The sequence below is a fragment of the Anomaloglossus baeobatrachus genome, chromosome 2 (genome assembly GCF_048569485.1).
Source record: "Anomaloglossus baeobatrachus isolate aAnoBae1 chromosome 2, aAnoBae1.hap1, whole genome shotgun sequence".
Classification (NCBI taxonomy): Eukaryota; Metazoa; Chordata; class Amphibia; order Anura; family Aromobatidae; genus Anomaloglossus; species Anomaloglossus baeobatrachus.
Genome location: NC_134354.1, coordinates 153,215,645 through 153,242,836, shown reverse-complemented (window position 1 = coordinate 153,242,836; position 27,192 = coordinate 153,215,645).

Sequence of the window (27,192 nt, the reverse complement as noted above, 5' to 3'; positions counted from 1 at the left end):
CTTCTCATTCAAAGAGTTTTCTTTATTTTCATGACTCTGAAAATTGTAGATTCCCATTGAAGGCATCAAAACTATGAATTAGCAAATTTTGAATGAAATACTTAACAAAAAAGTGTGAAACAACTGAAAATATGTCTTATATTCTAGGTTCTTCAAAGTACCCACCTTTTGCTTTGATTACTGCTTTGCACACTCTTGGCATTCTCTTGATGAGCTTCAAGAGGTAGTCACCAGAAATGGTCTTCCAACAGTCTTGAAGGAGTTCCCAGAGATGTTTAGCACTTTTTGGCCCTTTTTGCTTTCACTCTGCGGTCCAGCTCACCCCAAACCATCTCGATTGGGTTCAGATCTGGTGACTGTGGAGGCCAGGTCATCTGGTGTAGCACCCCATCACTCTCCTTCTTAGTCAAATAGCCCTTACACAGCCTGGAGGTGGGTTTGGGGTCATTGTCCTGTTGAAAAATAAATGATGGTCCAACTAAAAGCAAACCGGATGGAATAGCATGCCGCTGCAAGATGCTGTAGTAGCTATGCTGGTTCACTTTGCCTTCAATTTTGAATAAATCCCCAACAGTGTCACCAGCAAAGCACCCCCACACCATCACAACTCCTTCTCTGTGCTTCACGGTGGGAACCAGGCATGTAGAGTCCATCTGTTCACCTTTTCTGCATCGCACAAAGACACGGTGTTTGGATCCAAAGATCTCAAATTTGGACTCATCAGACCAAAGCACAGATTCCACTGGTCTAATGTCTGTTCCTTGTGTTCTTTAGCCAAAAAAGTCTCTTCTGCTTGTTGCCTGTCCTTAGCAGTGGTTTCCTAGCAGCTATTTTACCATGAAGGCCTGCTGCACAAAGTCTCTTAACAGTTGTTCTAGAGATGTGTCTGCTGCTAGAACTCTGTGTGGCATTGACCTGGTCTCTAATCTGAGCTGCTGTTAACCTGCAATTTCTGAGGCTGGTGACTCGGATAAACTTATCCTCCACAGCAGATGTGACTCTTGGTCTTCCTTTCCTGGGGCAGTCCTCATGTAAGCCAGTTTCTTTGTAGCATTGATGTTTTTTGCATTGCACTTGGGGACATTTTCAAAGTTTTCCCAATTTTTCGGACTGACTGACCTTCATTTCTTAAAGTAATGATGGCCACTCGTTTTTCTTTACTTAGTTGCTTTTTTCTTGCCATAATACAAATTCTAACAGTCTATTCAGTAGGACTATCAGCTGTGTATCCACCAGACTTCTGCACAACACAACTGATGGTCCCAACCCCATTTAAAAGGTAAGAAATCCCACTTATTATACCTGACAGGGCACACCTGTGAAGTAAAAACCATTTCCGGTGACTACCTCTTGAAGCTCATCAAGAGCATGCCAAGAGTGTGCAAAGCAGTAATCAAAGCAAAAGGTGGCTATTTGAAGAACTTAGAATATAAGACATATTTTCAGTTGTTTCATACTTTTTTGTTAAGTATTTCATTCCACATGTGTTAATTCATAGTTTCAATGCCTTCAATGTGAATCTACAATTTTCAGAGTCATGAAAATAAAGAAAACTCTTTGAATGAGAAGGTGTGTCCAAACTTTTTGTCTGTACTGTATATATTTACATGATTTTACACAGGTTATATATCCTTTATAATTTATATGTTCATGCAATACATTTTTCAGGTCATCGCCTTTTAATCTAAGTTTATAATCTTTTTTTCTAATGTTTAATCTATTATCTGTTTTATTGTATATTTTTTTCAGTAATTCATATGGTCTCCCATTTTTACTCTTCTCTGTTTGTGCTGCTCTCCAGAGCCTTTTTTGATGGTCCCTGGCACAGCGCACAGAGCTAATACATACTGTATCTTTATACAAATCTCAATACTTCTAACCCATTATACAGATATTTCTCGAGAGCGGCATTCACTCTCCTGAACTTCTGTAACCTTTGTTTAAATTTTTTCAAACACAGCCCACACAGCACATATAGCTTTCACTTAATTATTTATTAATTCAAAATATCTTAACCTTTCATGCAGGCGCTCTGACAATGGTTCCCATGCTCCTGAACTTCTGTGACCTCCTGATGCATGCATGGTGGCCCAAGTTATCTGGCACTCGCTTCTATGAGTTAAGGGTGCTTTACACACTGCGACATCGCTAACGATATATCGTCGGGGTCATGGTGTTAGTGACGCACATCCGGCGTCGTCAGCGACATCGCAGCGTGTGACACCTAGGAGTGATGATCAAGGATCGCAAAATTGACAAAAATCGTTGATTGTTGACACGTTGCTCCTTTACGAAATATCGGTGATTGTGCATGCCGCTGGTTGTTTGTCGTTCCTGCGGCATCACACATCGCTATGTGTGACACGGCAGGAACGACGGACATCTCCTTACCTGTGTCCACCGGCAGTGGGGCAGGAAGGAGGTGGGCGGCATGTTTCGGCAGCTCATCTCCACCACTCCTCTTCTATTGGATGGTCGTTTTGTGACGTCGCTGTGACGCCCGAACACATCTCCCCCTTGAAGGAGGGATTGTTCAGCATCCACAGCGACATCGCAGAACAGGTATGTTCGTGTGACGCTGCCGTAGCAATAATGTTCGCTACGGCAGCGATCACCACATATCGCAGGACCCACAGGGGCAGGTGCTATCGCTCGCAACATCGCTAGCAATCACTAGCGATGTTGCAGCGTGTAAAGCACCCTTTAGTGTTAAGAATGAATACGTTTTTCCATGTACCTTTGTTATGCACTTTTACACATTTTAATAATGAAGTTTCTTCTTCATACACTTTGATATTCACTTCACATATGAGTTTATATCAAATTTTAATGTTATATAGTTTTCAAATAAAATGTTATTATTATTATTATTATTATTATTTTTCATTTATGATTACTCCTATAACTTTTTCCCTATTTCTTCTTTCACACTTTCCTTATGATTCCATTGTCCCTTCCAAAACGCACAGATCATAATTGTAATATACACTTGGTCTAGCGGCTAAGAATGTGACTATTCATTTATATATTATTTTTTTCTAAGTTCCAGTCCTCTCCACTCTTATAGAGAGACATATATATATATATATATATATATATATATATATATATATATATATATATAATTTTTTGGGCTATCAAAAATTGTCTCTATTTCATTTGGCCTTAAGTTTTTTTAAGTAATTTATTATATGGAATAATCCAGAGGTGATTTTAAATGTATGTAATATTCTAAGATTGCCGTTGCTTTCAAACACACGGTGACCGCGCCAACTTTTGAATTTCTGGGGGCGGTCCCCTATATGTTGTTGATGTATATAAAGGGTATTCTTCCCTCTGTACAGTTAGGTCCAGAAATATTTGGACAGTGACACAAGTTTTGTTATTTTAGCTGTTTACAAAAACATGTTCAGAAATACAATTATATTTATAATATGGGCTGAAAGTGCACTCTCCCAGCTGCAATATGAGAGTTTTCACATCCAAATCGGAGAAAGGGTTTAGGAATCATAGCTCTGTAATGCATAGCCTCCTCTTTTTCAAGGGACCAAAAGTAATTGGACAAGGGACTCTAAGGGCTGCAATTAACTCTGAAGGCGTCTCCCTCGTTAACCTGTAATCAATGAAGTAGTTAAAAGGTCTGGGGTTGATTACAGGTGTGTGGTTTTCCATTTGGAAGCTGTTGCTGTAACCAGACAACATGCGGTCTAAGGAACTCTCAATTGAGGTGAAGCAGAACATCCTGAGGCTGAAAAAAAAGAAAAAATCCATCAGAGAGATAGCAGACATGCTTGGAGTAGCAAAATCAACAGTCGGGTACATTCTGAGAAAAAAGGAATTGACTGGTGAGCTTGGGAACTCAAAAAGGCCTGGGCGTCCACGGATGACAACAGTGGTGGATGATCGCCGAATACTTTCTTTGGTGAAGAAGAACCCATTCACAACATCAACTGAAGTCCAGAACACTCTCAGTGAAGTAGGTGTATCTGTCTCTAAGTCAACTGTAAAGAGAAGACTCCATGAAAGTAAATACAAAGGGTTTACATCTAGATGCAAACCATTCATCAATTCCAAAAATAGACAGGCCAGAGTTAAATTTGCTGAAAAACACCTCATGAAGCCAGCTCAGTTCTGGAAAAGTATTCTATGGACAGATGAGACAAAGATCAACCTGTACCAGAATGATGGGAAGAAAAAAGTTTGGAGAAGAAAGGGAACGGCACATGATCCAAGGCACACCACATCCTCTGTAAAACATGGTGGAGGCAACGTGATGGCATGGGCATGCATGGCTTTCAATGGCACTGGGTCACTTGTGTTTATTGATGACATAACAGCAGACAAGAGTAGCCGGATGAATTCTGAAGTGTACCGAGATATACTTTCAGCCCAGATTCAGCCAAATGCCGCAAAGTTGATCGTACGGCGCTTCATAGTACAGATGGACAATGACCCCAAACATACAGCCAAAGCTACCCAGGAGTTCATGAGTGCAAAAAAGTGGAACATTCTGCAATGGCCAAGTCAATCACCAGATCTTAACCCAATTGAGCATGCATTTCACTTGCTCAAATCCAGACTTAAGACGGAAAGACCCACAAACAAGCAAGACCTGAAGGCTGCGGCTGTAAAGGCCTGGCAAAGCATTAAGAAGGAGGAAACCCAGCGTTTGGTGATGTCCATGGGTTCCAGACTTAAGGCAGTGATTGCCTCCAAAGGATTCGCAACAAAATATTGAAAATAAAAATATTTTGTTTGGGTTTGGTTTATTTGTCCAATTACTTTTGACCTCCTAAAATGTGGAGTGTTTGTAAAGAAATGTGTACAATTCCTACAATTTCTATCAGATATTTTTGTTCAAACCTTCAAATTCAACGTTACAATCTGCACTTGAATTCTGTTGTAGAGGTTTCATTTCAAATCCAATGTGGTGGCATGCAGAGCACAACTCGCGAAAATTGTGTCACTGCCCAAATATTTCTGGACCTAACTGTATATCAGACATTTTGCTGTTCCTAACGTCCTTATGAAGGGGATAGTCAGTCCCTGAAACACGTTGACCGGACCTGTGAAAGAAATAATGAAATGGAATAATCAATTCCTGCCTGTCACGGTTTCTCCTCCTGTCCACATGGCTAGGGGGTGGAGCCTTCTCCCAGGCCTCACTTACAGAGCTGGGATGCTTTAAATACTGTCATGTCCGGTGAACCAGCGCCGGCTATAAGCTTAGCGCTGCTTTGCCTGTGAGTGCTGGTCCCTGTAAGTGTGATCCTGATCCATTCCCTCTCTGTGCCCTTAGCCTCTGTCTGTCTTTTGTCCCCTAGTGGTTCTGACATTCCTCTGTCCCACCTCCTTCCTTCCCACAATAGCCCCAGTTGTTCCCCCTCTCATACCTCCCCACTTGGTTGTTTCCTCTGGTACTGACCTCAGCCTGATCTTGACTCCTCCTCTGCTAGCTCCTCCGGTCTTCCTGCTGTCCTTACTGTGTATGACCCGGACCTGTCTGACTATCCCCCACATGCCCCACAGATTCATCTGTCTGGCTGATCCTGGCAGACACTGCATCAGCACACACTGGGAGTTCCCCTCCTTGCTCATTCAGTTCCGTGTAGTGTCTTTCCCTGCAGTACTCAGATGGAGTCCCATCTGAGATTGTTTCTGATAGAGGTACTCAATTTATTGCCAAGTTTTGGAGAGTTTTCTGCTCTCGCTTAGGTATTAAACTATCTGACTCGTCGGTGTTCCATCAGCAGTCTAATGCACAATTTGAGCTCATGAATCAGAATTTGGAGCAATATTTTCTCTGTTTTATCTTGAATAATAAGCAGGAGTGGTCCTTGTTCCTTCCTCTGACACAGTTTGCTATCAATAATCGCTGCCATGAGTCCTCTGGTAAATCCCATTTCTTTTGTATTTATGGTTACCACCCTACATTTGCACTTTTCTTAAGGGGCACTCATCTGGAGTACCTGAGGAGGACTTATTGGCACAACACTATCGTCTACATGGGAAAGTGATCAGCAGCACTTGCAGAACATGCAATCTAAATATAACCAGGTTGATGAGGATAGACGTGTGCCTGGACAAATGATATGTGCACACACAGAATGTGGTGAGCCTTCTTCATAAAGATGGCTGCAGCCAAGGGGCAAGATGCTGATGTCACAGCCACTCAACCTCCACACTAGAGAGGAGGGCGGCTGTTTAGCATAAGACATGCACACTAATAAGGCTTGCACTGGGAGCCCATCATATAATGAGTGAAATGCACAGTGTCTGAAGTGTAACCTACAAATGACGCCAGAAACATTTGTTGGTTACAGTTCAGACACTGTGCATTTCACTCATTATATGATGGGCTCCCAGTGCAAGCCTTATTAGTGTGCATGTCTTATGCTAAGCAGCCGCCCCTCCCCCCTAGTGTGGAGGTTGAGTGGCTGTGACATCAGCATCTTGCACCTCGGCTGCAGCCATCTTTATGAGGAAGGCTCACCACATTCTGTGTGTGCACATATCATTTGTCTTGGCTCCTTTTGGCTAGTTTTTTTTTTTTATAGTTCTATGTGGTTTTTCTAGACGTGTGCCTGGTCTGGACCTGTGTGTGGGGGATCTGGTCTGGTTGTCCAACAGAAACATTAAGTTTAAAGTACTGTCACTTAAGTTAGAATCTTGATTCCTCGGTTCACTCAAAATTACTGCTGTCATAAATCTGTAATCTTTGCATTTGCCATTACCAGCTCCATATAAAATACTTAATGTTTCCATAAATCTCTATTAAAGAAATTTGTGGGTTGGGAGCTCCTCTTCCCACCCCTCCACCTCCGATCTTAGTTTATAAGATTTAGTTATCGAGAATTATAGATTATCGGGTTGGTTGTCATTTTTTACAGCACATGGTTCACTGTCATGCTTATGGTTCTGAGCAGAGGACTTGGGTGCCTGCCTTTGATATCCATGCGGAGCATATGGTTAGGGTTTTTCATCGGAGGGATACTGTCACACGGTGTTTGGCTTTAAAGTCACCGAGTGTCATGTGGCATCAGATGCTGTTCAGACTACAGACTCTGACACTCCACACTATGCTTTCTTTGGCTTCTGAGTTGCACAGGCAGGCTCAAGCATTGACCAGCTGTGTGCTCATCATTCATCAGACTAGCAGGAGTTCATTTCTGCAAGCCTGCTGGTTACCTTCTGGATCACATGTTGTGGGAGACCTATCACTCCCTGCCTTTTTAAGATGAAAGAATCTGTATTCCCATCCCGAGCTTTCACTAACCTGGTCTGTGTGCTGTTGTGTTCCTGTTGCTGTTGATTTACCATGTAATACTTGGTGTGCTGTGGATATCCTCTCCTTGTCTAGTTATTTATTCCCTGCTCTTTATTTCATCCTCATCATGTATTTTCTTATATCTCCGTGTGTGCTAGCTGTGTGATCAAGTTTTGATTTTCCTGTTTGATGATATCTATGGGCTCACCAATCCTGTCCTCATCCTCCCCTAGGGTAGGGGAGAGGGGGTATTTGATCAGGGCTGGCTTGTTATCTCTCCTGTTACCCCATGACAGTAAGATTAAGGTTTAAAGCAACATTTGTGGGGTAAAAACGTATTATTTTAATTTTCACTGCTCAACGTTATAAAATTCTCTGAAGCACCTGATGGTTACACCTGCTCACCAAACATCTAGACAAATTTCTTGAAGTCTCTAGTTTGCAAATAGGGGTTACTGTTTAGCCACATCAGGTGCTCTCCAAACTAGACATGACATCCGCTATCTATTCAATCCATTTTGTACTCTGAAATTCAAATGGCACTGCTTCCCATCTGAGCCTTGCCAAGTGCCCAAACAGAAGATTACCACCACACATGGGGAATTCCTGTACTCAGAAGAAATTGCACAACAAATTTTAAGGTGCATTATCTCTTGCTACCCTTGAGAAAAATGCAAAATTTGAGACTAAAGTAACATTTTTGTGGGAAAAAGTAAAATTTTCATTTTTTCCTTCCATTATGCTTTAGTTTTTGTGAAGCACCTCAGTTTGAAGGATGCAGTTTTTAGAATGGTGTCACGATTGAGTATTTTGTGTCACCTTGGCCTGTCAAAGTCAATTTAAATGGGATGTGGTCCCTAAAAAAAATGATTTGTAAATTTTGTTGGAAAAATGAGAAATTGCTGTTGAGGTGGTGAGCAAAAGTGCACCCACTGCACCACAAGAGGGACTTGGGCTTAATATGATATGAGAGGGGCTTAACTAAGTGGGTATACGTGCAGAGCCTCACAATGTGAGGATAAACTTGCCTGCAGGTAATTGTCAGGTGACACTCTCAGGGCAGTGTCCGGGATTGTGTCAGCTGATCTCCAGGTAAGGCTCAGGCACAGGCAGGTATAGTCTAGATAGCTGAAGAGGACAGGACAGCTGGTACAGGCGGGTGCAGTGGGTACAGCAGATACTGACAGTTATGGGAAGGTGGACACAGGGACAGGTAACAGGCATAGACAAACTGCACCTGACAACTAGCAAGGAAGCAGATAGTAAACTGATTAAACTAACCATGTTGTGCAGGCACTTCCTCTAATGGGAGGATGCCTTAAATACAGAGAGAACTTTCTGGTAATAGTGCACTGGCACTTTAAGAGCAGTGAAGAAGCGTGCATGTGAGTGCCCTAAACGCATTATCCAGGGACATGTGCAGCATGCGCAAGCCACGGGAACAGGAAAAATCAGGAGCACATGTGGCGCCCTGGACAAGCCAGGATGTCACAGGTACTACAACAACACACCCCACACCCCAGTTAGGCACATCAGTAACACACACAAATCCTTGTTGCCTCCCTCCAGGGGCTGATGTCCACACCAGGTGGGGTGGAGCCAGGCGGTTGGCCCCACCCACCGAGGAGTTCACAGTCCTGGAGGCGGGCAAAGAAAGCAGAAAAGTTTGAGAGTTGAGGGAACTGGTAGTGGAACATACTGACCGTGTCCGGGTACGTGGCCCGGGCACAAACAGCAAGGTTGGTGGACGGTGGTGACCGTCTGCAGGCGAGGCCGATTGACGCACAACCGTAAAGACCGGGGACGGGCGGTGGCCCGCCGGTACCGGACCGGGGAATGAAGAGAAGCCAGCACCATTCGCCAGGGCCTACGGATCCCGACCAGGCTTGGAGTCGCCGTTAAACCGGTCAAATCCATCAGCGACGGGAACCTCCGGGATTTCCCAGTAGCAAAGATCCGACTGAAGGCAACCGCTCAACCGTGAAGGGAAATACAGCTACCGCCACAGCTAGAGTTCCCAGGGCCAGAGCCTGCGGGCATAAAGGGGCTCCTCTGGCAAATACACCGTTGGGGAGCGGGTTACCAGTGGGAAGCCATTGGAGCCGACAACACAACACAGGTGCAGGGAGAGACAGTCACCGCCAACCTACCGGGAGTGACCATCGCAGCCGGCTGCGGGACCCGTCCATCCAGCCATTTGTTTTACCAGAGACATCATCTACGTCATTGGCTGAGTGAGTACCATCGTGCCGTCTGGAACCGCGCTGCCCTCCCGCAACAATGCAACTCACCAAACCCCGCCATCCACCTATCAGCCACCATCATCGGACCCCGGGACCACCAAATCCCGCTACCCACGGAGGGGAGAGAAAAACATCTCGGCTGCTCCCTGTCATCGCTCCCGGGATTCCCGTCCAGAGCAGCGGTGGTGTCCCAACCTCACCACAACCGTGGGTGGCGTCACAGACAACATCCCCAAACCAAACCATCCCCTTTTCACTCACGGGCGAGGAGCGCCGCTCGAGTCCCCGGATCCGGCCCACCGCTCGAGCCACCGAGCAGCAGCAGCAGCAGCACCGGACCCAAGCGTTGGCGAGCGCAGCGCCCCGCCGCCCGTGACACACACATGAACAGCAGTGAAGAGGCGGAGGAGGGTGTAAGATAGCCGTGGTGGTGAACATGTTGGCGTCTCTGCTACAGGAGGGGAAGCAGGATAGCTCAGGTATGCTAGCATTATAAATGAGAATGTGACCAACCTCAGTTCAACACAAATTGTCATAATTTATTGCACAGTTTAAAGAAGCCAATATAAATTTGGTACATTTTACTCCAACTGACATTAATTTTAGGCTATAAAAATCCAGTCTAATCTACACTATGAGTTTTATTGTATACTTCAACTAACCAGATTTACAATGTATACATTGTATACATAAAATATACCTTTCAGTAAAGATGTTAGATGAAGTAAAATATAGACATAAGGTTCAGCTTTTTGGGGCAATTTTAATAGGTTGTATTTCAACAATGACTTTTATTTTGAAGAGATACCTATTTCCACTGAGAGTCTCAAGAAATAATAGAGCAGCTTTTCAAGATCTATACTTAGGACAGAATTATTAAACTGGTAGAAAATGCCAATACTTTAAAAATACTGTCAAACATCATGTCAGCAAGATCTTTTACAGCATAGACAGGTGTGTGGAGACAGATAAGTGTTATGCCACAAGAAAAATGGTACAATATCCTTGCCGGTGTAAGAAAGACTATTACATATAAAGAAATGTTACAATTTAGTTTAATATTTTTTTAGGTAAAATAACCATAGAGAATTAAATATTAAATTGAAAGAAAGCAATTAAGCCTAATATTGTTTTTAAAAAAACGACAATTCTTAAAACAAATTGTATCTATTATCAAAGTTCACGGGTTATGACTATTTTTCAAGGCATTAATATATATATATATATATATATATATATACACTGTATTTTATATATATATACATATATATATATATATATATATATATACTGTATATATGCATGTACATATATATATATATATATATATATATATATATATACTGTATATATGCATGTACATATATATATATATGCAGTATATCTATATATATATATATATATATATATATATATATATATTTATATATATATATATATATATATATATATATAAAAATATATATATATTTATACCTCTTGAAGTTTTCCATATTTTTTTATGGTATACCCACAAATGTAAATGTATTTTATTGGGATTTTGTCTGAAATAGCAACGTTAAGTAGCAAGTATTTGTGTAGAGTAAAGAGGATGAAACATGGTTTTCTAAATACGTTTAAAATAGAGATCTCAAAATTGTGACGTTCATTTGTATTCAGCTCCCCGTCAATACTTTATAGGACCATCTTTTGCTGCAAATACTGCTGCAAGTCTTTTGGAATTTTTCTCTACCAGCTTTGCATCTAGACACTAACATTGTTGCCTATTCTTCATTGCAAAATAGCTTTTTTTCAGTGAGATTGTATTCAGAGGTATGTGAACAGCAAATTTCAAGTCCTGCTATGATTCACAATAATTTATGTCTAGACTTTGACTATGCTATTTAAACACATGAATGTGCGTAGATATAAACCATTCCATTGTAATTGATAGTATGTTTAGGGTCATTGTCCTGCGGTAAGGTGAGCCCACACTCTAGTATCAAATGTTTTGAAGCCTCTAATAGGTTTATCTTCAGGATTGTCCTGTATTTAGTCCCATCCATCTCCCAATTAACTATTACCACCTTCCCAGTCCCTGCTGAAGCAAAGCATCCCCTTAGCATGATCCTGCTACCATCATGTTTGACTGCGGGGATAATGTTTTCAGTGTGATGTGCAAGGATAATTTTTTGCATTTTGTCCAAAAAATTTTTTACTTTGGTCTCATCGGACCAGAGCACCTTCTTCCAAGTGCTAGTTGCATCTCTTACATAGCATGTGTAAGAAGGTGCTCTGGTCAAATCAAAATAATAGTAGAACATTCTGGGTCAAATGAAAAAACGCAATTTGTGCCAGACCTAAATCCAATTGAGAATCTGTGACAAGACAATCAAAATTGCTGTTCACAGTCAATCTCCATTCAATCTCACTGAGCAAGAGCTAATGTTCAAAGATGCATATGAAATTTACTGTAGGTATGCAAGGACGGAAAAATCATATCCCAACAGTCTTGCAGCAGTAATTGCAGCAAAAGGTTGGTGTACAAAGTATAGACTCGGGCGAGGCTGAATACAAATGCATATCATGGTATTCAGATTTATATTTAGATTTTCCTTTATACTTCACAAATACTTGCTATTTTGAGTTGGCATATTGCGTAAAATTCCAGTAGAATATATTTTTGCTTGTGGATGTAATGGCAAAAAATGTGAAGGATAGAAGGATAGCCCTCTTAACAGGGTTTTAAATGGAAAACAGCTTTTGACAATTTTTTTATGGGACATTTATACTGTCTACTTGTACAGGTTTTTTACACCTTTTTGCTAAAAAAAAAAAATGAACTACTGCATTTTTTGGATTATAAGATACACTTTCCCTCTTGAAAATTTGGGAGGAAAGTGAGGGGTGCATCTTAAAATCCAAATGTAGCTTATCAGAAGGTGGTGGAGAAGGGTCAAAAGAGCAGAGCAATGCTGTGAGCTGTGATGCAGGCGGTAAGCTCTGCGGCACTGCTCTGTGCATTTGGTGGCCTTGCTCTATACGGCAGACAGCCATGCTGTGTGCAGCTCTGGGTAACTCTGTGCAGTGCGGGGCACTGCTCTGTGTGGCTCTGTGTGGCTGCATCCCTACTCTGCTTGGCTCTGTGCAGTGGGCAGCCCTGCTCTTCCCCAGCATAAAGCAGTGCCAGCTTCACCAGCACAGAGCAGCACCAGCTGCCCAAGCACAGTGCAGTGCCAGTTGCCCCAGCACAGTACCGAGCCGACTGCCCCAGCACAGTGCAGCACTGGCTGCCCCACCACAATGCAGCACTGGCTGTCCTAGCACAGATCTGCTCCAGCACAGAGCAGCACCAGCTACTCCAGCACAGCACCGAGCTGACTTCCCCAGCACAGTGCAGCACTGGCGGTTGCCCCACTACAATGCAGCGCTGGCTGCCCCAGCACAGACCTGCCCCAGCACAGAACAGCGCTGGTTGCTCTAGCACAGCACTGAGCTGACTTCCCCAGCACAGTGCAGCACCGGTTGCCCCACTACAACGCAGTGCTGGCTGCCCCAGCACAGAGCAGCACCGGCTGCCCCAGCACAGCGCCGCATCCTGCACTGAGTACCTTGGCTCCCTTCTGAACCTCCTGCAGCATTGATTTACTCCAGCATCACCCTTGTCTCCTGTGACCCCTGCTCCACCATTGCTACCACCCCACCTCCCCGGTAAAACACCACTGGATTATAAAATGGACCCCATATTTTTTTTACCTTTTTTATCTCTAAATTTTGGGTGCGTTTTATAATCTGATACATCTTATAAACTGAAAAATACGGTAAGTACCATACCTTATGTTTCTTATTTGTGTTACTATTTATTTACTTACTGCAGTGTTTCTATGCGATGTTTTAATTCTAGGTCATATCTGTCTGTTAATGGCATCACAATGTACATATTACATTTATACTAATAGGGGTGATAGGCCTTGTTTTTTGTTTTTTCTTCAGTTTCTTCTACTCAGTATATATGTAGCCACAGCCTTTTGTTGTGCAATTAATCTTTAAGGCACACGCTGTGAAATTGTTTGCAGAAATTTCTGCACCAAATCTGCATCTTTTGGCAAAAAAAAGGTTTTTGCCATGCATTTTTAACACGTTTTTGATGTATTTTCTTTGTATATTTTTTTCCATGCGTTTTCTATGCGTTCTAGGGTGGAAAAATGCTGTAAAAATGCTGTAAGAATTGACATGATTTATTTCAGCACCGAATCTGCAAGAGAAAAAAGCAACAAGTCCACAAAACTTCAGAATTCTCATTGACTTTGCTGGCATAAGAATTTGCATGGAGTTTTTCTTTTTTAAAAATTGCACTCAAAAACCAAAAAATGCACTGTGTGCACATACCCTTAGAATTTCAACAGGTAATAGTTAAAGCACTACTCCAGGGTTTTTATTGTTTATTTCACGACTGGAGTGGTGCTTTAACCCCTTCAGCCCCCGGGCACTTTCCGTTTTTGCGTTTTTGTTTTTTGCTCCCCTTCTTCCGAGAGCCGTAACTTTTTTATTTTTCTGTCAATCTTGCCATATTAGGGCTTGTTTTTTGCGGGATGAGTTGTACTTTTAAATGAAACCATAAGTATTACCATATAGTGTACTGAAAAACGGCAAAAAAATTCTAAGTGCAGAACAATTGCAAAAAAAGTGTGATCATACAATAGTTTTTGGGATATTTTATTCACCGTGTTCACTATATGGTAAAACTGATGTATCAGTGGGATGCCTCAGGTCAGTGCGAGTTTGTAGACACCAAACATGTATAGGTTTACTTGTATTTAAGGGGTTAAAAAAAATTCACAAGCTTGTCCAAAAAAAGTGGCGCACGTTTTGCGCCATTTTCCAAAACCTGTAACGTTCTCATTTTTTGGGATCTATGACTCATTGATGGCCTATTTTTGCGTCTTGAGCTGACGTTTCTAATGGTACCATTTTTGCGCAGATGCTACGCTTTGATCGCTTGTAATTGAATTTTGCGCAAAACTTGCAGCAACAAAAAAACGTAATTTGGCATTTGGAATTTTTTTGTCGCTATTCTGCTTACTGATTAGATTAATTGATTTTATATTTTGATAGATCGGGCATTTCTGAACGCGACGATACCAAATATGTGTATATTTTTTATTTTTTTCACCCTTTAATTTTCAATGGGGTGAAAGGGGGGTGATTTGAACTTTTAGGTTTTTTTTTTTTTTTAAACATTTTTTTTACTTTTTTTTTATTTTACTAGTCCCCCTAGGGGGCTATAGTGATCAGCAATCCAATCGCTCTGATCTATCTGCAGATCTCAGCTACACAGCTGAGAACTGCAGATACGGTGCTTTACTTTCAATGCCAGCTGTATTCCAGCATTTAGAGGAAGTGAATCATGATAGCTACAGGCGTCATCACATTACCCTGTGCTACCATGGCAACCACCGAAAGTCACGTGATCGCGCATGTGACTTCCGGTGGGGGCAGCGGTAAGTAAAAATCATGGCCTCACGCATATACATCTCACTGCCAGACTTTGGCAGTGAGATGTAAGGGGTTAAAAGTTCCGGGTGGAATGCAATTCCACTCGGAACATGCAGGCACACATGTCAGCTGTTAAAAACAGCTGATATGTGCGCCGATAGCCGCAACCTGCCGGCGGCAGGGGCGGGGCTTAACCTCACACGCTCCATGACGGATAGATCCGTGCAAGGTCGTGAAGGGGTTAAATCTTAGTCACCTACCCTTAGTTGTAAACCCACACTCAAGAGTCTTCAACTGTTATCAGTGCCGCTCTGGTTGATCTTTTATTCTTTGCGACCTGATGAATTTTCCAGTATTTCAAAGAGCGAGTTGAGGCGACTCTTTAATGCAAGTCTATGAGAGTCTCATTCTGGCCTTGATCTAGCTCTCGTAAAATTTCGTTGAGAGTTTGTGACATAACGTCTGACTTTTGACCTGTCAGAAGTTACGGTGACAAGTAGAGATGAGCGAACCTTCAGTTTTGAGGCTCAGGGTTTAGGCTCTGAAAATTATGTGAAAATCCTCGTGGTGCATATCTCGCTGTGCTGGTGTCTGAGTTATGCACAGCATTGTGTGAGCTGCGCTATGTGTGTGATCAGATCAGATTTGAAATACATTCTGCATTCTAAAATGTTTTGTTCATGGAGAAATTAAAAAAAAAAAAAACTGCCCACCCACCTTCGGAAGTGTTTTGCTTTTAGCCCACAACAAAACACTTCCGGAGGTGGTGGGCTGTGCCTCTTTTTAAAAAATTTCTCTGTGAACAAAACATCTTAGAACGCAGAATGTAAGTCAAATCTGATCCGATCACACACATCCTGCAGCTCACACAATGCTGCGCAGCACTCAGACACGAACACAGCGCGAACCCTGAGCCTCAAAACTGGAGCTTCACTCATTTCTAGTCACAAGATGTCGGCTTGTGACTGAAGCGATGTGTCACAAGAAGGTGAAGTCACCGGAGGAAGAGTATAAGACAGGGGGCAAATAATTTGGATTTACAGAACCCCTCAAGCAGTGGAAAAAAAAGCTGATGGAGTGGTTCTTTAAACATGGTCATGAACAAAATCTGCACTATCCATTTTTTAGGCTTGCTGGCATAGTAAGTTGAGAAACTAGAGATAGTGACAATTCTGATTGGGCATACCTTGTTGCAATGGTTTGGCTTTTTACTTCTAAGATTAAAAAAAGTCACCTCTGTTTTTCACGTATTGCTTTCTAATAAGTTAATTTCATGTTTCAACGCATTCCTTTATTCTGTGCCATTTTAATCTATATTGCAGTATGGTCCCTCTGTGGCTATGATACTATGACGTACTCACCAATATATGGGAAAAGGGGAGGGGGAAGCTCACCAGGTTCTCTGCAAACCCCACCGATGCACGGACGTGGCTGGCCACCACATATAAGCGAGGAAGGAAGAAAATCCAGCATCAGGTTCTTTCTTAAAAGTGGTATCCGAATTTGGATTCCAGTTTTAAGAAAGAACCTGATGCTGGATTTCCTTCCTTCCTCACTATGACCTACTGCCTTTGAGCACATACCCTAACATTTTAAGCATTCCCCCACATTCTCAGTTGGCCAATGTGAATGCTTTTTCTCAGTTTTAATAACAGTTTGCAAATTAAATATTTTACTTGCATAGGACACTAGTTTTTAGGTTTTTTTTTTAAAATATATTTTTATTAATTTTGTAAAATAAGAAACAACTACTAAAACAACAAGATAAGCTTAGACCTTTGCATCTCAATACACACATGCAGTCATATTGGTAAACAATTATGATGGTATAAATAGAAGCAGAAGATAAGACATTTTTATCATGATAGTATTTCTACTAGTGATGGGTAAACACTAAAATGCTCAGGTGCTCGTTACTCAAGTCAAGCAATGTCTAATGCTCGGATGCTTATTTCATTAATTTTTACCCCTTCTCCCCCTGAGCCTGGTTTTCACCTTCATGACAGGCCATTTATTTTTCAATTCTGACCAGTGTCAATTTTTGAGGTTATAACTCGGGAATAGAGTTGAGCGCGGTTCTAGGTTCTCCAGTTCTAGGCTCGAGTGATTTTGGGGCCTGTTCTAGATCAAACTAGAACTCGAGCTTTTTGCAAAAGCTCGATAGTTCTAGAAACGTTCGATAATGGTTCTAGCAGCAAAAAAACAGCTAATTCCTAGCTGGCTTTCCGCTGTAATAGTGTAAGTCACTCTGTGACTCACACTATTATGAAATTTCAGTGTATAGTGTGCGTGAACAGCGCCTTCAGATCACTGCTGTATGGATAACGGCGATCGCCATTTTTTTTTTTTTCCTTGTCTTCCTTCCCTAAGCGCGCGCGTCTTGTGGGGCGGGCCAGCATGTCAGCCAATCCCAGACACACACACAGCTAAGTGGACTTTTAGCCAGAGAAGCAACGGCATGTGTGATAGGATGTCCATGTCACATGTCCCTGCATTATAAAACCGGACATTTTGCTCCAGCACGCCATTATCTGCCTTCTGCGTCCTTGGTGTCAGACATCACTGGCGCAGCTCCGTCCTGAGTCCTATCGCCGATACTGCTGTATGCGCTCCATACACAGCGCTGGACAAATTAGGGAGAGCACTTTCTATCAGTCCTTTTAAGGGCTCGTACCGGCAGGGTCAGAGCCATAGGTGACAGGTCCTGAAAACAGAGACAGCGTCTGTGTAGCTAAGGTCAGGGATTTCGTCGCTGCATTTCCCCATTAGGAGGGAATAGAAAGGCAGGCTTCCTTTCCTCTACCCAGAGCCCCACAACCCTGGCACTGTACCCTCCTGTCCTCTGCACACTCCAACTCATTATAACTAAGCCATTATACTAGCAAACACTCAGTGTATCTAGTGGCATCCTAAACGTGGCTATTGGACTTTTGTCTAGTCCCACTAGTGCAAAGACATTTGCAGCACGTCTGCCTGCATTGCACACTCAAACTCATTGTTACTAAGCCATTATACTAGCAAACACTCAGTGAACCTAGTGGCATCCTAAACGTGGCTATTGGACTTCTGTATAGTCCCAGTAGTGCACAGATATTTGCAGCACGTCTGCCTGCATTGCACACTCCAACTCATAACTAAGCCATTATACTAGCAAACACTCAGTGTACCTAGTGGCATCCTAAACGTGGCTATTGGACTTTTGTCTAGTCCCACTAGTGCAAAGACATTTGCAGCACGTCTGCCTGCATTGCACACTCAAACTCATTGTTACTAAGCCATTATACTAGCAAACACTCAGTGAACCTAGTGGCATCCTAAACGTGGCTATTGGACTTTTGTCTAGTCACACTAGTGCAAAGATATTTGCAGCACGTCTGCCTGCATTGCACACTCCAACTCATAACTAAGCCATTATACTAGCAAACACTCAGTGTACCTAGTGGCATCCTAAACGTGGCTATTGGACTTTTGTCTAGTCCCACTAGTGCAAAGACATTTGCAGCACGTCTGCCTGCATTGCACACTCAAACTCATTGTTACTAACCCATTATACTAGCAAACACTCAGTGAACCTAGTGGCATCCTAAACGTGGCTATTGGACTTTTGTCTAGTCACACTAGTGCAAAGATATTTGCAGCATGTCTGCCTGCATTGCACACTCCAACTCATAACTAAGCCATTATACTAGCAAACACTCAGTGTACCTAGTGGCATCCTAAACGTGGCTATTGGACTTTTGTCTAGTCCCACTAGTGCAAAGACATTTGCAGCATGTCTGCCTGCATTGCACACTCAAACTCATTGTTACTAAGCCATTATACTAGCAAACACTCAGTGAACCTAGTGGCATCCTAAACGTGGCTATTGGACTTCTGTATAGTCCCAGTAGTGCACAGATATTTGCAGCACGTCTGCCTGCATTGCACACTCCAACTCATTGTTACTAAGCCATTATACTAGCAAACACTCAGTGTACCTAGTGGCATCCTAAACGTTGCTATTGGACTTTTGTCTAGTCCCACTAGTGCAAAGATATTTGCAGCACGTCTGCCTGCATTGCACACTCAAACTCATTGTTACTAAGCCATTATACTAGCAAACACTCAGTGAACCTAGTGGCATCCTAAACGTGGCTATTGGACTTCTGTATAGTCCCAGTAGTGCACAGATATTTGCAGCACGTCTGCCTGCATTGCACACTCCAACTCATTGTTACTTACTAAGACATTATAATACCAAAAATTGAGTAAACTTAGTGGCATACAAGAAGTGGCTGTTGTACTCCATTAGTGCCCCACTGGTGCAAATCTATGTGCAGCACCTGTGCAGGACACCCTCCTGCTCTGTTTTTAATAAGCTATAATGATAGCAAAAAATACTGCCATTTAGTGGCATCATAGAACTGGCTGTTGTATTCCATTAGTGCCCCACTGGTGCCAAGCTGTTTCTAGCACCTGTGCAGGACACCCTCCTGCTCTGTTTTTAATAAGCTATAATGATAGCAAAAAATACTGCCATTTAGTGACATCATAGAACTGGCTGTTGTATTCCATTAGTGCCCCACTGGTGCCAAGCTATTTCTAGCACCTGTGCAGGACACCCTCCTGCTCTGTTTTTAATAAGCTATAATGATAGCAAAAAATACTGCCATTTAGTGGCATCATAGAACTGGCTGTTGTATTCCATTAGTGCCCCACTGGTGCCAAGCTATTTCTAGCACCTGTGCAGGACACCCTCCTACTCTGTTTTTAATAAGCTATAATGATAGCAAAAAATACTGCCATCTAGTGGCATCATAGAACTGGCTGTTGTATTCCATTTGTGCCCCACTGGTGCCAAGCTATTTCTAGCACCTGTGCAGGACACCCTCCTGCTCTGTTTTTAATAAGCTATAATGATAGCAAAAAATACTGCCATTTAGTGGCATCATAGAACTGGCTGTTGTATTCCATTAGTGCCCCACTGGTGCCAAGCTATTTCTAGCACCTGTGCAGGACACCCTCCTGCTCTGTTTTTAATAAGCTATAATGATAGCAAAAAATACTGCCATTTAGTGGCATCATAGAACTGGCTGTTGTATTCCATTAGTGCCCCACTGGTGCCAAGCTATTTCTAGCACCTGTGCAGGACACCCTCCTGCTCTGTTTTTAATAAGCTATAATGATAGCAAAAAATACTGCCATTTAGTGGCATCATAGAACTGGCTGTTGGACTCCTTTATTGTGCCACTTGTGCCAAGCAATCTCAAGCACCTCTGCATTCTACCCTCATGCACATTTAGCTATGCTAATTTTATAGCAAACTCAGGGAATTCCTTGCTGCATTTGATCATTAGTAGGGATAGAAAGTGAGGCTTCTTTTACTGTCCTGGTACCCACAGAACACGGCCCCTGTACCCATCTGTCCACTTTTGCCACGCTATTTAATTTGCCAAGAGAGCTGACTCTTTTTCTGCCATCCTAAAATTGTCTGGAATACTAAGTTAGTGTTCCTTTGCTGCCAAGCAAGGTACAACACATGTGCATTCTACACTCCTTTCCATTTCTGGAATGCAATTATTAACTGCAGGTAGTCCAGGCAATCTGTGGCGAAGGTGCAGGCGTGGATATAATGTAGAAAAAACAAAAAAGCAGCACCAAATGTGCACTACAGCACTAAACATTCCAAACTGTACTTATTTTAAAAATTTTGGGATTTTTGGCAAAAAATTGCAATTTCTTGAGCTGCTTCGCCACGTCACGGCAAATCTCATTTGAAGCAGTCCTACACTAAAATATTTTTATAAAATGTGCCATACGGCCTCACATATGAATAATAGAACTGCTCTTAGCAGCACTCACCTGGTCTATTTCAATCCCGTACCCATGACTGAGTCATGGATGTGGGCGGGACAGGTCCAAGCAAATGCTGCATGAAGTAAACAGCCTGTGGACAAAGCCTGATGACTTAATGTGAACAGTCACCAACCGCCAAAATCTACACAGATGGAATACATCCCAAATTGGGGTGCAAAGCAAGGTGGAGGTCAACCACCGACCAATTCAATGAAGAAAAAACAAAAAAGCAGCACCAAATGTGCACTACAGCACTAAACATTCCAAACTGTACTTATTTTAAAAATTTTGAGATTTTTGGCAAAAAATTGCAATTTCTTGAGCTGCTTCGCCACGTCACGGCAAATCTCATTTGAAGCAGTCCTACACTAAAATATTTTTATAAAATGTGCCATACGGCCTCACATATGAATAGTAGAACTGCTCTTAGCAGCACTCACCTGGTCTATTTCAATCCCGTACCCATGACTGAGTCATGGATGTGGGCGGGACAGGTCCAAGCAAATGCTGCATGAAGTAAACAGCCTGTGGACAAAGCCTGATGACTTAATGTGAACAGTCACCAACCGCCAAAATCTAGACAGATGGAATACATCCCAAATTGGGGTGCAAAGCAAGGTGGAGGTCAACCACCGACCAATTCAATGAAGAAAAAACAAAAAAGCAGCACCAAATGTGCACTACAGCACTAAACATTCCAAACTGTACTTATTTTAAAAATTTTGAGATTTTTGGCAAAAAATTGCAATTTCTTGAGCTGCTTCGCCACGTCACGGCAAATCTCATTTGAAGCAGTCCTACACTAAAATATTTTTATAAAATGTGCCATACGGCCTCATATATGAATAGTAGAACTGCTCTTAGCAGCACTCACCTGGTCTATTTCAATCCCGTACCCATGACTGAGTCATGGATGTGGGCGGGACAGGTCCAAGCAAATGCTGCATGAAGTAAACAGCCTGTGGACAAAGCCTGATGACTTAATGTGAACAGTCACCAACCGCCAAAATCTAGACAGATGGAATACATCCCAAATTGGGGTGCAAAGCAAGGTGGAGGTCAACCACCGACCAATTCAATGAAGAAAAAACAAAAAAGCAGCACCAAATGTGCACTACAGCACTAAACATTCCAAACTGTACTTATTTTAAAAATTTTGAGATTTTTGGCAAAAAATTGCAATTTCTTGAGCTGCTTCGCCACGTCACGGCAAATCTCATTTGAAGCAGTCCTACACTAAAATATTTTTATAAAATGTGCCATAAGGCCTCACATATGAATAGTAGAACTGCTCTTAGCAGCACTCACCTGGTCTATTTCAATCCCGTACCCATGACTGAGTCATGGATGTGGGCGGGACAGGTCCAAGCAAATGCTTCATGAAGTAAACAGCCTGTGGACAAAGCCTGATGACTTAATGTGAACAGTCACCAACCGCCAAAATCTAGACACATGGAATACATCCCAAATTGGGGTGCAAAGCAAGTTGGAGGTCAACCACCGACCAATTCAATGAAGAAAAAACAAAAAAGCAGCACCAAATGTGCACTATAGCACTAAACATTCCAAACTGTACTTATTTTAAAAATTTTGAGATTTTTGGCAAAAAATTGCAATTTCTTGAGCTGCTTCGCCACGTCACGGCAAATCTCATTTGAAGCAGTCCTACACTAAAATATTTTTATAAAATGTGCCATACGGCCTCACATATGAATAGTAGAACTGCTCTTAGCAGCACTTACCTGGTCTATTTCAATCCCGTACCCATGACTGAGTCATGGATGTGGGCGGGACAGGTCCAAGCAAATGCTGCATGAAGTAAACAGCCTGTGGACAAAGCCTGATGACTTAATGTGAACAGTCACCAACCGCCAAAATCTAGACAGATGGAATACATCTCAAATTGGGGTGCAAAGCAAGGTGGAGGTCAACCACCGACCAATTCAATGAAGAAAAAACAAAAAAGCAGCACCAAATGTGCACTACAGCACTAAACATTCCAAACTGTACTTATTTTAAAAATTTTGAGATTTTTGGCAAAAAATTGCAATTTCTTGAGCTGCTTCGCCACGTCACGGCAAATCTCATTTGAAGCAGTCCTACACTAAAATATTTTTATAAAATGTGCCATACGGCCTCACATATGAATAGTAGAACTGCTCTTAGCAGCACTCACCTGGTCTATTTCAATCCCGTACCCATGACTGGGTCATGGATGTGGGCGGGACAGGTCCAAGCATATGCTGCATGAAGTAAACAGCCTGTGGACAAAGCCTGATGACTTAATGTGAACAGTCACCAACCGCCAAAATCTAGACAGATGGAATACATCCCAAATTGGGGTGCAAAGCAAGGTGGAGGTCAACCACCGACCAATTCAATGAAGAAAAAACAAAAAAGCAGCACCAAATGTGCACTACAGCACTAAACATTCCAAACTGTACTTATTTTAAAAATTTTGAGATTTTTGGCAAAAAATTGCAATTTCTTGAGCTGCTTCGCCACGTCACGGCAAATCTCATTTGAAGCAGTCCTACACTAAAATATTTTTATAAAATGTGCCATACGGCCTCACATATGAATAGTAGAACTGCTCTTAGCAGCACTCACCTGGTCTATTTCAATCCCGTACCCATGACTGAGTCCTGGATGTGGGCGGGACAGGTCCAAGCAAATGCTGCATGAAGTAAACAGCCTGTGGACAAAGCCTGATGACTTAATGTGAACAGTCACCAACCGCCAAAATCTAGACAGATGGAATACATCCCAAATTGGGGTGCAAAGCAAGGTGGAGGTCAACCACCGACCAATTCAATGAAGAAAAAACAAAAAAGCAGCACCAAATGTTCACTACAGCACTAAACATTCCAAACTGTACTTATTTTAAAAATTTTGAGATTTTTGGCAAAAAATTGCAATTTCTTGAGCTGCTTCGCCACGTCACGGCAAATCTCATTTGAAGCAGTCCTACACTAAAATATTGTTATAAAATGTGCCATACGGCCTCACATATGAATAGTAGAACTGCTCTTAGCAGCACTCACCTGGTCTATTTCAATCCCGTACCCATGACTGAGTCATGGATGTGGGCGGGACAGGTCCAAGCAAATGCTGCATGAAGTAAACAGCCTGTGGACAAAGCCTTATGACTTAATGTGAACAGTCACCAACCGCCAAAATCTAGACAGATGGAATACATCCCAAATTGGGGTGCAAAGCAAGGTGGAGGTCAACCACCGACCAATTCAATGAAGAAAAAAACAAAAAAGCAGCACCAAATGTGCACTACAGCACTAAACATTCCAAACTGTACTTATTTTAAAAATTTTGAGATTTTTGGCAAAAAATTGCAATTTCTTGAGCTGCTTCGCCACGTCACGGCAAATCTCATTTGAAGCAGTCCTACACTAAAATATTTTTATAAAATGTGCCATACGGCCTCACATATGAATAGTAGAACTGCTCTTAGCAGCACTCACCTGGTCTATTTCAATCCCGTACCCATGACTGAGTCATGGATGTGGGCGGGACAGGTCCAAGCAAATGCTGCATGAAGTAAACAGCCTGTGGACAAAGCCTGATGACTTAATGTGAACAGTCACCAACCGCCAAAATCTAGACAGATGGAATACATCCCAAATTGGGGTGCAAAGCAAGGTGGAGGTCAACCACCGACCAATTCAATGAAGAAAAAACAAAAAAGCAGCACCAAATGTGCACTACAGCACTAAACATTCCAAACTGTACTTATTTTAAAAATTTTGAGATTTTTGGCAAAAAATTGCAATTTCTTGAGCTGCTTCGCCACGTCACGGCAAATCTCATTTGAAGCAGTCCTACACTAAAATATTTTTATAAAATGTGCCATACGGCCTCACATATGAATAGTAGAACTGCTCTTAGCAGCACTCACCTGGTCTATTTCAATCCCGTACCCATGACTGAGTCATGGATGTGGGCGGGACAGGTCCAAGCAAATGCTGCATGAAGTAAACAGCCTGTGGACAAAGCCTGATGACTTAATGTGAACAGTCACCAACCGCCAAAATCTAGACAGATGGAATACATCCCAAATTGGGGTGCAAAGCAAGGTGGGATGTATTCCATCTGTCTAGATTTTGGCGGTTGGTGACTGTTCACATTAAGTCATCAGGCTTTGTCCACAGGCTGTTTACTTCATGCAGCATTTGCTTGGACCTGTCCCGCCCACAGCCATGACTCAGTCATGAGTACGGGATTGAAATAGACCAGGTGAGTGCTGCTAAGATCAGTTCTACTATTCATATGTGAGGCCGTATGGCACATTTTATAAAAATATTTTAGTGTAGGACTGCTTCAAATGAGATTTGCCGTGACGTGGCGAAGCAGCTCAAGAAATTGCAATTTTTTGCCAAAAATCTCAAAAATTTTTAAAATAAGTACAGTTTGGAATGTTTAGTGCTGTAGTGCACATTTGGTGCTGGCTTTTTGTTTTTTCTTCATTGAATTGGTCGGTGGTTGACCTCCACCTTGCTTTGCACCCCAATTTGGGATGTATTCCATCTGTCTAGATTTTGGCGGTGGGTGACTGTTCACATTAAGTCATCAGGCTTTGTCCACAGGCTGTTTACTACAAGCAGCATTTGCTTGGACCTGTCCCGCCCACAGCCATGACTCAGTCATGGGTACGGGATTGAAATAGACCAGGTGAGTGCTGCTAAGAGCAGTTCTACTATTCATATGTGAGGCCGTATGGCACATTTTATAAAAATATTTTAGTGTAGGACTGCTTCAAATGAGATTTGCCGTGACGTGGCGAAGCAGCTCAAGAAATTGCAATTTTTTGCCAAAAATCTCAAATTTTTTTAAAATAAGTACAGTTTGGAATGTTTAGTGCTGTAGTGCACATTTGGTGCTGGCTTTTTGTTTTTTCTTCATTGAATTGGTCGGTGGTTGACCTCCACCTTGCTTTGCACCCCAATTTGGGATGTATTCCATCTGTCTAGATTTTGGCGGTTGGTGACTGTTCACATTAAGTCATCAGGCTTTGTCCACAGGCTGTTTACTTCATGCAGCATTTGCTTGGACCTGTCCCGCCCACAGCCATGACTCAGTCATGGGTACGGGATTGAAATAGACCAGGTGAGTGCTGCTAAGAGCAGTTCTACTATTCATATGTGAGGCCGTATGGCACATTTTATAAAAATATTTTAGTGTAGGACTGCTTCAAATGAGATTTGCCGTGACGTGGCGAAGCAGCTCAAGAAATTGCAATTTTTTGCCAAAAATCTCAAAAATTTTTAAAATAAGTACAGTTTGGAATGTTTAGTGCTGTAGTGCACATTTGGTGCTGGCTTTTTGTTTTTTCTTCATTGAATTGGTCGGTGGTTGACCTCCACCTTGCTTTGCACCCCAATTTGGGATGTATTCCATCTGTCTAGATTTTGGCGGTTGGTGACTGTTCACATTAAGTCATCAGGCTTTGTCCACAGGCTGTTTTCTTCATGCAGCATTTGCTTGGACCTGTCCCGCCCACAGCCATGACTCAGTCATGGGTATGGGATTGAAATAGACCAGGTGAGTGCTGCTAAGAGCAGTTCTACTATTCATATGTGAGGCCGTATGGCACATTTTATAAAAATATTTTAGTGTAGGACTGCTTCAAATGAGATTTGCCGTGACGTGGCGAAGCAGCTCAAGAAATTGCAATTTTTTGCCAAAAATCTCAAAAATTTTTAAAATAAGTACAGTTTGGAATGTTTAGTGCTGTAGTGCACATTTGGTGCTGGCTTTTTGTTTTTTCTTCAGTGGATATAATGTAGCCTGCATCCAATGATGGTTCTCTCGATGTCTGACAGCTCAACAATACCTTCTGTTTCCACTTCCAAAACAAGTGATGACCTGCCAATCACACTCCCTGTTGCGGGTAAAGGAGTGGAAGTTCAGTGTGAAAAACCATGTGTGACTGCTGTCCCCACAGTCACAGATGATGAAGAGCACGCAGATGCACTTGATGGGGCAGGCGGTGGTTGCACAGGCACGCTAGGCTGCATTGTAGCACAGTGAAATTCACATTGCGACTTATGCTTCATTTTAAGTCGTGTACAGGGTGGGCTCCCCAGTATGCAGCAAAACCAGGCAACAGGAAAAGGACTCTAGGCAGTTGGGTTGATAAATGATTGTTTAACTTTACCAAAACAAACAATAAGAACCATGCATACAATTTAAATAATTGAACAATCTATTCTGTTGCCTACTACCTGCTAATCCCTCTGTGTAGCAGTAATTGTGTGTTTGTGCGTGTGTGTGTGCGTGTATGCGAACACGACTTAACAGTGGCGCATCACAACAGCTTCCAAGTTACCTACCTAAACATAGACAAAACACATTACC